The sequence below is a fragment of the Ipomoea nil genome, unplaced genomic scaffold (assembly GCF_001879475.1).
Source record: "Ipomoea nil cultivar Tokyo-kokei standard unplaced genomic scaffold, Asagao_1.1 scaffold2942, whole genome shotgun sequence".
Lineage (NCBI taxonomy): Eukaryota > Viridiplantae > Streptophyta > Magnoliopsida > Solanales > Convolvulaceae > Ipomoea > Ipomoea nil.
The window spans coordinates 294,097-306,812 of NW_017619370.1; positions in this window are offsets into that span (position 1 = coordinate 294,097).

The following is a 12,716-nucleotide window of genomic DNA, read 5'->3' on the forward strand; positions in this document are numbered from 1 at the left end:
CGTGCGAGGAAGAGTTCAGAGTTGTTATGTTAATTGTTATGGCCGTGCGAGGAAGAGTTCATCTTTTTTCAGCTAATTTAATGTTATTTTATGGTAGTGGTAAATGATTTCTTTGTATATATAATATATTGATCCAACTTTTGGTTGCGATATGCTGCAAAATATATGGCATTGATGTATGCGCAATAAGTTGCACTGGAATTAGGATTCATATGGAAAAATATAATTTATGTAAAAATAAGGTTATTAATTTTCATCGACCCAGGCAACACGGTTTCCTACTGTTCATCCACTACTTTTTGTTACACATAAATAAATTAAGAAAAAAAGGAAAAAAAAAAAAATAAAGAGAGCCAGCACCTAGAAAATGGTTGATTGATAAATATATATATATAGGGAAATGTTCATGTGCGTGGAGCTAAGGATTTCAGTGCAGTTGTGTGGTTGATATGCACCTTAAGCATTAAAATAACGCATTTTAGGCACACAAACAACACATCTTAAGCACACAAACAAAACATCTTAAGAACACAAACCACACGTACACTTTAAGTAAACAACGAACCCACACGCCTTAAGCATACCAAAAAGCACATTAAGAACACAAACTACACACCTAAGGTTTTAAAATGGCTCATCTTAAGTTTCACACAACTGACGCACCTTAAATATACAAATCACGCACATTAAGAAGGAAAATAACGCACCTTAAGAAGGAAACCCACACACCTTAAGTTTCAACAACTCACATTAAGCACAAAACTCACGCACCTTAAGTACAAAACTCACGCACCTTAAGCACACAAAACATACGCACCTTAAGCACAAAACTCACGCATCTTAAGTTTCAACAACTACTCACATTAAGCACAAAACTCACACACCTCAAGTACAAAACTCACGCACCTTAAGCACACAAAACACACGCACCTTAAGCACAAAACACACGCACTTTAATTTTCAACAACTACTCACATTAAGCACAAAACTCACACACCTTAAGCATAAATCCACTGATGTGAGCTTATTTGTGCATATTTCTAGTGTTAGTTTGATAATATTTTTTAGGTGTAAGTTCATGAAAATGTGGCTTTAATTGCATATTCCCCTTGTGTTACCATTTAAATATGATTTAGACTTGTTTTGAATGTTTTACGGCGTTTATTAGTGTTTCGGAACCATTTTAGGTCAAGTGCAAGAGCAAGGGAAGTTCTAGGACGACTTGGGAGCCAAAATGGACCAATGGAGGCTGACTCAGGGGATTCGACGCGTCAAGATTTTCCAGTGAGCATTGGGTTTGTGCAACAATAGACTCGATGCGTCGAGAATTTCCAGAGCGCTTCCCCGAGAAAACACGCCAGGCTCGATGCGTCGAGCGACCGAAAGGCTAGGTTTCGGCAGTTTCCAAAGTTTTGCGGGAAAATACCTATTTTGTCCCGGTTTGACCCCCGCTATAAAAGGACGTCTTCCTCAACCCTAGATCAGATTATGCTCAGTTTTGGAGACAAGAAAGAAGAGAATCAAGAGCCACAAGGTGTCTAGGGAAGCAAGGAGTAAGTTAAGGAGATTTGGGAGAATCGCTTGGTTTAATTCTTGTACTCTTTTATATTATTTGTAAACTCTCAATATTTGCTATGTATTGCATATTAGCCATGTGTGGCTAATTTACTTTAGAGATTCTTGGGTAAAAGTTTATGAACCTATGTGCCTAGTTCTATGATTCTTTAATATATTATTATTTGTGATGGAATAATCACGGAGCAGGATCGGAGCGGAGCAATACGGACCGGATCGGACCCGGCACCCACCCGCGACGCGTGGAGAACCGTCCCGGGGTCGACTCGGCGTCGGCCGACCCCCCACGGGCTCGGGCACGTGGGCTCGGCCGAGCCCATGGTCGGCCCCTTGGCCGAGCTTCGTGCTCGGCCAACTGGCCAAGGACCAGGTCCTCGCATGGAGCGAGTCCCGCGGCACGGGCCGTGGCTCCTCTCGCGGACCCAGGGCCCATAGCGACGAGGGGTATATAAACACCCCCCGGTGTCCTAATCAATCATCTTCTACCTTCAGACAATACTTGTAATGTTATTACAAGTCCCGAACCTCTGTAATAGCATTTTATGCTCAATTAATATAAAACTTATCATTTTATTATTTATTTCTTATATTCAAACATATATTCGGGTTGTATAATCCGGACGCCCGGGTTCATAAAATCCATCAATTTGGGTTATAACTTGTGTTGCAATTGTGATTATATTGTTTGGTGCTAGTAGTTAATGAACGTAATTACTTGTTTCATAACTTTCTTTGTGTCATAACAGGAGTTAGGCATAATTTAGGGCACACACAATTGCACTTAACTGTTGCACCTTGGGAAAGGGCAAATTAGTTGAGTTTAATTCCTGATTGTTGCACATCGGGAGAATAGTTAATGAGACACATGAAGGAATCAAAGTTCTTATCCCCCGAATGTCTCTCACTCCTTTTGATATGAGATTTCCCTTCAAGTTCTAGCGTAAACAATTCCTGTTGATGTTTGCATATGCCATGACTATCAACAAAAGTCAAGGTCAAACACTAACTCACATTGGGTTATTGCCAAAAAAACCTGTCTTTAATCACGAACAATTGTACTTGGCTTTCTCCTGAGTCATCCATCTTGATGGCCTGAAGGTGTTAGCTCTAGACAAGGATGGACAAGATTGTGTTGTGACTACCAATGTTGTTTATAAACAGGTTTTCAATAATGTGTAAATACAATCGATGATATTATGTTTTGTTTTTTTTTTTTTTTTTTTTCAAAATGACAAAATTGCTATATATTTTGACAAAAATATATCTTTTATACAAATGAATTAGGGAAGCAATTAATTACTATAACTAAGTTGCTAGAGAACGAGCACATTTGCCCAATTTATAAAAATCATAAACAATGATATATAAAAATTTATAAAGTTACAGCACCACATGTGTACATTTACACATTAACTATTAATTTGAGCAATAATTTCCTCAAATTCAAGCAATGATAACATCAACAAACATAAACGATCCAACCCATATCTTCAATTGCACTATATAATATAGAGTATTTGATGTTATAATTTAAATAATTATATATCGATCCAAATATTCTTAATATATTATGACAAATCCATTTCGAGCATTGCACATTCGCACGGGTGAAAATACTAGTTCATATTAAACTAAAATTATAAATTACATATATAATACTTATAAAGATTAATAATTATTATTATAATTAATAAAAAGATATAATAAATAAATTTTAACTTTTTTTTTGAATGCATAACTTGATAAATATAATAATAATTATGACATTTTAAAAATTGAAGAAAAGAATTTTTTATTTTTTTTTTGATGTTGGTCGGGCGCTTGTCCTAGATTTTTATTGTTTCGCTTGGTCGAACCTGACTCATATTTAATTAGGCATTGATAAATATATGTAATAACTTTGAACTAAAGAAATGAAGAAAAAAAAATACTCTTTAAAATTTTTTCGTTCTGGTCAAACCAAGAATTTTATTGTTTGGTCTGATCCCACCCAAGCTATATTTAATCAATCGTTATACCCTGCACCACGTCGCACTGTACATAGCACTCTGCGTCCCGCGCTTTCCAAAATGACGTCGTTTTGGTATGTTATGTAGACATTTGATGTGATTATGTGCATTTGTTTATACAATTATGTGTATTTATTTATACAATTATGTACATTTTTTATACAATCATGTACATCCGAAATTGGAAATTTATGGGTATTATGTTAAGAGTTGATGTTTATTATGTTAAAAGTTTATGTATATTATGTTAGATTATATGTATTATCTTTTTTTTTAAAGTATGTGTATTTTGTTATACAATTATGTACATTCATGTATATAATTATGTGTATTCTAGTATAAAATTATGTACATCTTTTAACATGAAATTTTTTTTAAAGAAAATTAACCGCCAACACAGGACAGCGAAATTTCAAAAAAAAAAAAAAAAAAAAAAAAAAAAAAAAACTGAAAGACGTCGTTTTGCATCAGGGCGCACAATGTAATGCGTGCCTTGGTGCTGGATATAAATTGCCATATTTAATCAACCATTGATAAATATAACCAATATAATGAGTCTAAACTAAAGAAATTAAATAAAGAAACTTAAATGTTTTTAAATTATTTTGGTTATGGGTTGCTCCAGGGTAAGATTTTCAGTGTTTGTCCAACCCGACCAAACCCATATTCTAACTAGACTAGTTCGTTCCAATCAAATAATAATCCTTAGCTTGGGTGTTCTCCATTTCCTTAAGAAAGCTAAGTTTGTGTTTGTCTTTTGTACAGAGGCTGATATGAGGCGTGAAATGGAGAGGAAGGAACAAGAAAGGCGGAACAGTCAAAATGTTGACTTCATTTCTGGAGGAACACAGCCTGGAGCTGTTACATTGCAGAAACCCAATCTGCCAATTCCTGGTTTTAGTCATTTTCATATTGTAACTCTCTTCTTTGTTTTGTATTGCATCATTCACAGTGATAGTAATTTGTTTTACTGGTCCTGGTCTTGTAGCTGGTAGTGGATTGAGTGCAGCACCAACTTCTGTTGATGCTGCTTTTGCGTAAGTTTCTTCTAGATAAGATTCCACCCTTCCTCAAATGTGGTGTTTCTTATGATTGCATCCTTTCCATGCTTCAAGTTCTTTAGCTTTTCAGCCTTGATATTCCAGGCTCGAGTGCTGTTTTAAATTATTTTGCCACGGAGTTTCACGACTTACTCTACTATCCTCAAGTGTATTGTTGGAATTACTGAAAAGACAACTTTGTTCGCAGACTTAACACCCTTTGACAACAAACCTAACAGAGGATCACGGGTGGTAATTTTTTTAAACTAGTAGGATGTTTAGTGGTCGTTTTAAAGTCGGGGGACCACACCTAGTAATAGTGTAATACCATAATACTCGGAGGACCAATGAAGATATTAACTCTTTCTCGTAGAATGACAGGTTCGCCCTCACACTTAACGTCTATTTGACACCAAACCTAACGGAGGACCACGGGTGGTTATTTTTTTGAACTCGGAGGACTACACCTGATAATATCCTAATACTCGGAGGACATTGGAGGTATTAAATCTAATATTTAGTATTTAATACATGTTATATTTTGCTTCATTTTGATTTGTGTAATTGTGTTAGTGTGTTATTGGGTAGTGGGAAGTGTTTACAAATGTACAATGTTAGTGTCCTGCACAGTGTACACTGACAGACATTGTACATATGTATAGTAAACAGTACAATAATTTTTTTTTAATTAAAGAAAAATATTAGCTGGCGGACTGGCCCACCCCGTTAGCGGGCTTTGGCATGATGGGGCCGGCTGGCAATCGTTATACCTTGCACTACGGCGCACATAGCACTGTGCGCCCCACGCCTCCCAAAACGACGTCGTTTTGGAAAGCGCGATAGGGATTGACGTGATTATGTGTATTTGTTTATATATGATTGCAGTAATTTAGGCAAACAAATAATACCCGTAGTATTCGGGTAATCGATCCACAGGGAAGTGGGGTACTAAGCAAATGGAATAATTGCAGAAAATAAAAGACGGAATAAACTAATTAACAATGTGTTGTAAGCAATAGAACAAAGCAGGATTCTTGGGATCACAATGTTTAATCACCTAGTGCCAATCAAAGTTGTAATATTTAGTTTGGAATTAAGACTAGTGTGAGAATGCAAAGTGGATTGAATTACTCTAGTAATCTCTATCCCTAGTGAATTTCCACTCGCGTGGCTTAAACACTCAATAAGAACGAAGAACAGCATTCAGTAATTCTCAATTACTACCATCTCTCGACGTGCAACAATCTAGAATAAATTTCCCAACCAATTTGCCCTTTCTCAAGGTGCAACAGTCAAGTGCAATCGTGTGTGCCCTAATTTATGCCTAACTCTCGTTATGACATGAACATGGCTATGAAGCAAGTAATTTAGGTCTTTAATTACTAGCAACAACAGATTAAAATAAGATTGCAACAAAAATCATAAAACCAAACGTAAATATATTAGAGAATTAAAGAACTAGGCACATAGGTTCATAAACAAATTTACCCAAAAATCCCTAAGGGTTTTTACCCACTCATGGCCATAATAGCAATCAATACAATCTTGAAAGATAAACAAACAACAATAGGAATAAAAGAAAGAGGGAAACAATTCTCCTGAATCTTCCTAGCCAAATCTCTACTCCAAAGCCAATTGTCAATCTTGAAGTTGGTCCTCTTGGTTTTTGCTCCTTTTTGCCTTCCAAAACCAAAATCTGGAAAAAAGAACTCTAGGGTTGATTGAAGATGATCCTTTTATAGTGGGAACCCAATGAAATTATTTTAGGAAAGTTTCAGACTTCCAAATATTTAAGCAATACGCACTCTCGACGCGCCGAGCCTCTAATTTGGGCACGGTCTTTGGTTACGGGATGATCTCGACACGTCGAGCAACGGGCTCGACGCGTTGAGGCTGTGATGCCTCAACTTCCTCCTCTTTTTGACCCATTCGTGCTTGAAAATCTCCCCTTACTTTTGCAGTTAACCTGTAATGGTTAAAAAACACTACCAAACACCATAAAATATTGAAAACAAGTGTAAAACCATATCCTAATGAGAAAGCAAGGAAAACATGTATTAAATAAATAAAATTAAAGAACTTAAGCTACTGAGATGATTCAAAATAACAATAAAAACATGCACAAATGTGATTACATCAATACAATTATGTGTATATGTTTATACAATTATGTGTATTTTTTTATACAGTTATGTGTATTTGTTTATACAATTATGTACATTTTTTTTATATAGTTATGTGAAACGACGTCGTTTTGCATTAGGGCGCACAACGCAATGCGCGTCCTAGACACAATATAAATTGCCTCCGACTGGGCACATTCCAAACCCGTTATGAGGCGAGCTTTTTAGCCCGTCCCACTAAGGGGATGGACTTTGGTGTGTTTTGATCCGTTCTGTCCCACGAGATCGTTTCGACGGCTCTAATCACTGTAGAATGTTGGCAATCAATCATTCTATCATAAACAAGTCAAGGTTGAAATGTATGTAAAAACATTATTGAAGAAATTGTAGTTTAAGTTCATGAATTACAAGAAAGTGTAATAATTTTTTGTCTTAATTAATATGGTGTTCTAATAATATTCCTTTAATTTGTAATTCAGGGCAATTTATTAACTAATAATATTGCAAGTAACCTAAGGCCTTGTGGTGGAGCATTATGCCCTGGACCCGTGTCCATCATGTGCATAGTGGACACATGTACATTTATAATTTTTATATTGTAGATTCATAATTTTTATACTGTATATTCATAAAATTTATAATGTATATTCATAATTCCTATACTGCACATTCATAATTTCTGTACTGTAGATTCATAATTTCTGTACTGCACATTCATAATTTCTGTATTGTAGATTCATAATTTCTATACTGTAGATTCATAATTTTTATACTGTAGATTCATAAAATTTATAATGTAGATTCATAATTTCTATACTGCACATTAATACTTTATGTATTGTAGATTCATAATTTGATAACTATGTGTTCATAATTTGATAACTATACAGTTTAGAAATTCTGAATCTACATTACAGAAATTATGAATCTACACTACAAAAATTATGAATGTGAAGTATAGAAATTATGAATCTACATTATAAATTTTATGAATCTACAATTTAGAAATTATGAATCTACACTATAGAAATTATGAATCTACAGCGTGTCCATCATGCACATAGTGGACACGGTCCTTAGCATAATTTGCCCCTTGTGGTCGAGTGACATAGCTATGACCTCTCAAATGAGAGGTCTCAAGTTCAAACCCTACTGTGGGGGCATTGATGGAGTGAATAACATTAAAAAATATATATATTACAAGTAATTTTTTCGGGCCATGAAAATCATTTGTAGCGAGAACTTGTTGAATGTTGTTTAGGTTTATGTCCAGCTTCTTCTTGCTCGGCCTTAGCGTGGCACGCCATTGTACTATGGAATTGTTATACGGTGGACTATGCTCCGAAAACATCTCTTCAAGTAAGTCCATAATTTGGTTATGTGGTGGTGGAAATCCACAATTTGGTTATATCATTGATACATATCAATGTGGGTCGGGTAGTTAATTTCACGATTGATTATGAAATTTATGGATGTAGAGTCTACTTTCACTACTACAAAACATGGATTTAACGTCAATTTTTTAACCCCATTTAACGTCAGTTTTTTGACCCCATTTAACGTCGATTTTCATTCAATGTCGTCCTTCGAGACGTAGTACATAACAGATAAGACGTCGGTTAAAAACTGACGTCGTATATATTTTTTTTTAATTTAAAAAATTAACATACGACGTCGACTTTTAGCATAAAGCCGACGTCGTATGTTTTTTTTTAAATAATTAATATACGACGTTGGCCTTTTAGATATGACCGACGTCGTATGTATTTTAAAAAAATAATAATTCACTTACGACGTCGGTTAGTTGAAAAAACCGACGTCGTAAGTGAATTATAATGTTTTAAAAATAATACGACGTCGGATATTTAGTTATTTAAAAAAGGGAAAATGACACTTTTGTTGGTGATAATGAACCACAATCGATTTAATATCCGTAAAATAATATTTATATATATACACACGAAATATATATATATATAATATTATTGGATATATATCCGAAATATATATATACACACAAATATATATATATATAACGGATCCAAAGGTTATATATACATGTATATCTACGAAAAAGATATACCAATATATATCAACCAAAAAGGAACATATAAACCTTGGATATAATTCCAAGTCAACAAGAAAGAACGGATTTTTGCTTAGAGCATAATCCAAAAACAAGAAAGAAGGAGAAGGAAGAAAGATTCGTACGAGTTAGGCAAAGTGTCTGTCTTTCCTTAAAACCTTATTTGCCACCTCCCAAAAGTGGTAGGAGCGTTGTGGCCTAGGTTTCCCAGGATAAAACGTACAACGGTTCGACGTTTGAGCACCCAAACGAACGAACCCGGCGAACAAGAGCACGGGCAAAACACAGCTTCAAGAATGGAGTAGGAGCAGAATTTTGAGAGGAAAAGAGAATTTCTTTGTGTGTGTTCTTGTGTTGTTTCTCACTTTCTTTCTAACATTGTACCAAAAAGGTTGCTTCCACAACATGTTTATATAGGAGATTGGTACTAAATAGCATCATCATGACACATTAACCAACATAAATTCAATTTAAAAATTGAATTATAACGTTTGAAACGGTCGTACTTATTATCGAAATAATATCAACGGTCACGAACTTAATATCTGATTAATTCGTACCGATTGTAGCGACCCGTTTCAAATATCTGAGTGACTGGGAAGTCCGTACAAACCCGAAAGGTTAATGAATTGGGACCGAAAACCACACCCGAATGGTCCGCAAAGTACCGAAACGGTGCGGCACGAATCAATGCATATTGCATTTACTCGTGCTTAGCACGAAAGTAGCTCACGAAAGGAGAGCACCAAACCAAAGTTTCGTGCTTACAGAAACCAAAGCTCCTAATTGAGCTTTCAATTTGTACATCACGAATCTTCAAATCCCAATCCACTAATTAAGCAACCAAAGCTTAATTACACTTAAGCTATAACATAACTTTCGTGCAGCACAACGAAAGTTATTAAAATGCTGATTTCTAATTAGCATTTAAACTTAAGTTTTTGACTTCTCTCAAATAGGTTTACTTTGAGAATCAATTTCTCATTCACCTATTATCCATTTTGAGCGTACATTATATCAAATTCTTCGTCTCACTACGAAGAACCCGAATCCACATTGACCCAACCCAAATCGGAAGTGGATCCCACATATATTTGTACCACAAAATAATCACTCAAAATGTCATTTTAATGCTATTTTTCCAACAATCCCCCACATGAATGAAAATTGATTTTCAGGGTATTTTGAAATCGGAAACAACTGTGTTCAAAGGTTGATCCCTGCATAGGATAGGTAGGGATCACTATACCCTTTGAACCTTCCCTTATGAAGACATGTTTACTCTACTGGCTGTATGGTAGAACGCGATGTCTTTGAACCGACTGCCGTTTGTGTAGACGATGACATATCTCACACAGGAACCTCCCAACCATGCTCTGTTCTCATGAGTGTGCCCATTTTGGTCGTGGGTCACCTTCCTGGTTCTGCAAGAGTTTGTGAAGAATTGTGCCCATCAATTCTCCTTTGAAGCGACCCTAACTTCTCTCTCACATAGGTGATTCTTTTCCGAGTATCCCGCATACTCACACATGTCAACCGACATTCGAATCATTAAAGCATCAACATGCTAACCTTGCGCGGGAGCCACTGTTTCTAATGAGGAGTGGTAAGGAGTCCGAGACCCCCACAGTGACACGCTCCGTTCCATAATTTAGTTGTCCCATTGAACCTAAGTGCCAGCTTGGTTGGGTATCCACTATAGAACTTTTAGTCCAAGGGCTTTAGACCCATTCCTCGTTCCAACTTCTCCACAACCATTTGCTTACCCTCGGGTTAGCGAGTTAGCGGCCGCTACATTATCTTTTGACATCACGTAGTCAATAGAGATAACCCCCGTTGTGAGAAATTGTTTAATGGTATTATATCTACGACTTATAAGTCTAAACTTACCATTCCACATTTAACTCTGTACTTAACCAATTTTGGCTTGACTATCAAATGGGAGGTACGAGTTCACCACTAGGAACATTCTCGAAATAATGGCATAGCCATTCGGCCTACTCGCTCGCGACACGAGTGTAAGGCTCTCATCTTTGATCCTGTCGGATCTTAGCTATCACAAATTCATTTCAAGAATTTCCGTCCAACCGACTGCACCGGCCTACGTAAAGACGTAGCCTTTGATGGACTTAGCGTCCTTTGATATCTGTGCTATACTTTCCAAGTACGGCTAGATATCCCACGTAGTGCAGTACAAAGTCATGAGCATACCTTAAGTATCTCATAACTTCTATTGCCTTCTAGTGCGCAACACTAGGGCTACTCGTATGTCTACCGATTTTGTTAACCGCAAAGGCAATATCCGGCCTAGTACAATCCATTTGATACAATTAAACTACCAATAATCTGAATGTATTCTCCGTGAGAAGTACAATCTTCGTGATTGTTGGCTAGTTGTACGTTAGTATCTAACGATGTCCAAGCCACTTGATTAAAATCCTTTGGAAGGATTCAATCAACACAATGAGATAGGCCTAACACGAGACCATACGGTCTTCCCACGATTTCAATCTCGAAGATTAAATCTACCAAACTCACTCGTATCATGTCAAATCTCAAATTTAACATGACCATGGTAGAATTGATCCTGTGATAGTTACTACACACGTTGAGTTTATCGTGTATAGATAAATAGTGATAACCTCGTCTATCGTATGCATTACGTAGACATTTATCACATTTGTTTATACTGAACTCGTGACACATCACTGTATGATCAAACCTACATGCCAAATACTAAGGCAATTGTTTCAACCCATACAATGATCTCACCAATTACACACTTTCTTTCCATAGCGCGGAACCTCAAAACCCTCAGGTTGTTCCATGTCTATTAAGAAAGCGACACATCCATTTCGATGAACTTCCAAGTCTCGTTAGACGGCCATGGCAAGTGTCATACTAATGGATTCCATTCTCATCACAAGAGAATGTATATCGAAGTAACTGTGGCACTCACGTTGCATGTAATCTACAATTACAAGTCTGGCCATTTTACTTCAATATAACCAACCGGTTTTATCTTCCGACTAGTGATTTGTTAGGATCCAAAGGTTTTACAACCCGAAAGAAGATCAATCAGTTCAAAGTATGATTCTCTAAGATAGAATCTACTTTACTCTCGGTAGCCTCTCTCGTGTTGGTCCATTTGTAGAATTCGCCACTTCTACATATGTTCGAGGCTCTTTTTCTAACAACCATGTCAGAAAATTCAATTTATTTTCTAATAAACAAGTTAGAATATGCGCGTCACATTCTAGCATTTACATTAGAAATCTGGACCAAAGGATTGTTCCAATCCTAGCTCTCTTGCTACGTCTAACTTTGAGCTCGGGTTCTCTTTCATACCCTTCAACCATAGCTTCGCCGAAAGTTCTTTTCAACGTGCTAGTTCCGATATTGAACCTTCACAAAAATACATCTTCAAAGAACGATGAATTACTTGATTCAATTTATTGTGTTCTTACGTACATCCAAACTATAGGACTCGTGTACTAAGAACCAATACACACCTTTGGCAAGACACCCCCACATTTCAGGCATTAGTAGGAAAATTTCCTACGTACCCACAATTCGTAAGAATTTCATGCGGGTAACCTTATTTAAAAGGTACTTACTAGTCCAAAGTATTGTCTCACCTCACATACTTTGAGGTCGACCCGAACTTATCAACGTCTTGATATTCATGTTCGGCAACAACGTTCGATTGAGGTGAATACCGTACCGTACTCTCGAGTACAATACCAACACTTGCGCCAAAATCACCAATAGGTGTTTCACGTTCACCACATCGATCGTTCATAACCGCATTAATCCACAATTAATTTGGTTATCCTTTTATTCTTATAAAGAATAGACATGTGCTACACGTTAGCACATCTCG